The sequence below is a fragment of the Porites lutea genome, chromosome 9 (genome assembly GCF_958299795.1).
Source record: "Porites lutea chromosome 9, jaPorLute2.1, whole genome shotgun sequence".
In the NCBI taxonomy this organism is placed as follows: domain Eukaryota; kingdom Metazoa; phylum Cnidaria; class Anthozoa; order Scleractinia; family Poritidae; genus Porites; species Porites lutea.
Genome location: NC_133209.1, coordinates 7,489,608 through 7,492,339, shown reverse-complemented (window position 1 = coordinate 7,492,339; position 2,732 = coordinate 7,489,608). Strand labels below are relative to the sequence as shown.

Sequence of the window (2,732 nt, the reverse complement as noted above, 5' to 3'; positions counted from 1 at the left end):
AAGAGGTATTACTATTAGTATTTGCATGAGATGCATAGTTGTCTCGAATTCTCCCAACCCCTCGAGTGTTTATATCAGGCTATGCAAAACACAGGAAAAAAGTTTTCTATTGCTTAAATATTGCTTTTTTAGAAAAATACTGTTACTTTGCCGTTTAACTTTTTTCTCCAAAAATGCGGTGCTTATTTTAGGGCGGAGCTTAATACCATAGTAATACCGCTTAGTACCGCATCTACACAAATAAGTGCCGCGGCGCTAATTAACCCCCCACCCCTAATGCGGCGCTTATTTGAGGAGGGCACTTATTCGACTAATTACTGTAATTGGCAACTTAAGAGTTTATTACATTTAGGGCAAATTGTTATTACATTTAGGACTTTATTACATTTAGGACAAATGTTATTGCATTTAGGGTCGTTTATTACATTTAGGCCTTCTACGACGTTTTGAGCGCCAGCCTTTCCATAGAAGGACATCAAAATCTGATTGCCATCATGTGAAAACGTCATATATTATGAATACAATTTCGAAAAAAACCACGACGTCTATATTGGTAAATATCACTAGTTAAGTTGTGGGAGTGTTAACCTTACTCAAACCGGGGGGGATAACTAAAACAAAATGAATAACTTCAAAACTGTTTAAGCTACATGTATGACCACCAAACTTGGTGACATTTCCTTATAAATTATCTGGGAATATTTTAAAGTTATCGTGACGTGTTCATCAACATTTACGTTACCATGGCAAAACCGTTATGACAGCCTTTTTTTTTTTCGCAATTTGCTTTTTTTGCTGCAAAAAAGGATTTATTTCTATTTTTACTTATTGAATAATAGTATTATTATTTAGTAATATCTTATCAAATATATTATAACTGTTAAATCAAATACACGCTTTACCCTCTATTTGGGTATTTTTCACTTTGAGGGGAAAATTGATGCAATTTGCATACTGTTAAAAAATTTAACAATATGACGTCATAATGACATCAAATTACGTCAATATGTCCATCAAAGGCTCCGAGATGTTGGAAAAATTGAGTAGATTAATCTGTGTTACTTTCATGTCCAGCCGAGCGAGCGACGAAGTCGCGAGAGGTCGATTTGTCTCGCTTGAATGAAATTAAGGTTTTTATTTGCGTTTCGCGCCAAAAATAGGGAGTGGCGTGACTCGTCTTCGGGGTTTCTGGTTACATTTCAGGGAGTCCTTGACTTCATTGATTACACTCCGACAAAAAAAAAAATCTAATCTAATAATCTAAGCTTCGAATCGTCGAGGAAGGCCATTACAGAGGAGAAAGGAGGGATAAACCTCAATAAGATGACACGCGCGCGCTACAGATCGTGATATCGGCAAGTAGAAGAATCACATTACAATTCCCGCCATATAGTCAAAATAAACGATTGAAAGCGTATGGAGCTAGCTCAACAGTTAGACTTTACCCAGCATCGGTTGGAGCAGAGACAAAAAACATCTCTCCCCGACAGATATGCTTCGATTATTTTCCTCTGATAGTCATACATATTCAGAATATCCCGTGGCCTCGAGAGCATCGTTTATTATATAATATCGCTTTCGCAATCGACCCTATGATGGAATTTCAACTGCAAGTCACGTTTCAGTGCGCTTTAAATTACTTGTGAGTGACAACTTTAAACCCTTCTCTGACTGGTCTAAGCGCAGCAAGGGTGAGAACCAACAACAAACTGAATTTACGTATGTCGTCGTCCCTGGAATTCGACACCAGGCCATAATGATGGGAGACATCGTTAATACCGAACTGTCTCTCTGAACTTTAAATGTATGCCTTTGTTCTTCTATGACCAGATAAGAAATGGTTGCAACTTGAAAGAGTTTTTGTCCGACTTTGTCCTAATGCAATTCGCGTGTTGCCAAAAGTTTAAATAAACTGATTATGTTCATGCTGTTTTCCTTTCCTTTAAGAGAGTCGCTTGATCTATTGATAAAATGTCTTTAAGTATGAGAAATTGAACTATGAGGGATAAAAAAGTGGGTTCAATTTTAGTTTAGGCATGAACAAAATTAAAAAGTAAAACTCGCGTTGACATAGACTGTGGGGCCCTCAATTTGGTTTGTGAATGTTTAACTAATGTTATTTATTATCTAGGAAGTTGCGGAAACAAGCAACTTGCCGGGGACAAAAGCTGAGCCTTGCATTGTTGACATGATGCAACAAGAGGAAGCTGATTATGACAGTGAGGATGATTGCAATATACCCTTGATCGTATTTTCCCTACCAAATCACGCCGAGGTAAATAACTTTTTTAAGTTGAGGACAAAACAATAGTAGCTTCCTTCCTCCTCAAAAAATCTTTTCCACTTTTAAGACATCTGCAGGTCATCTTCAGGTTCGAAAATGTTAGACGCACTTGCAAAATTAGAGTTGAAATAATAATTATGATTTAGCAATGCAGCATACAAAATTTTTAGTATTGTTTCGCTTATAATTATCATCACTGAAGTAATTTACCCTATGACATCTTTTTTTGAACCCTAGGAGGGCTTTATTTGTTTATTTTTTTAAACCACGTTTCGGGGCGGGGGCTTAATAGAGAAGATGGCTTATATTTGAGAGAGGGTCTAACCTAATTTAGCAAAGATGATGGTATAAGGCCTTTATAAAGCCGCTAGGACGCAAAGTGGAATCCCAAGTATATGAATTTGGAGGTCTCGAGGCGAAGGTCAAGCAAGCAAATCGGAACTTTTAA

General features: G+C 37.1%; 1 pseudogene; it reads left to right on the top strand.

The window, feature by feature from the left end:
* The first annotated feature begins 2,085 nt into the window (after window positions 1–2,085).
* Window positions 2,086–2,732, top strand: part of LOC140948756 (proto-oncogene tyrosine-protein kinase receptor Ret-like) — a 12,108-nt pseudogene continuing 11,461 nt past the window's right edge.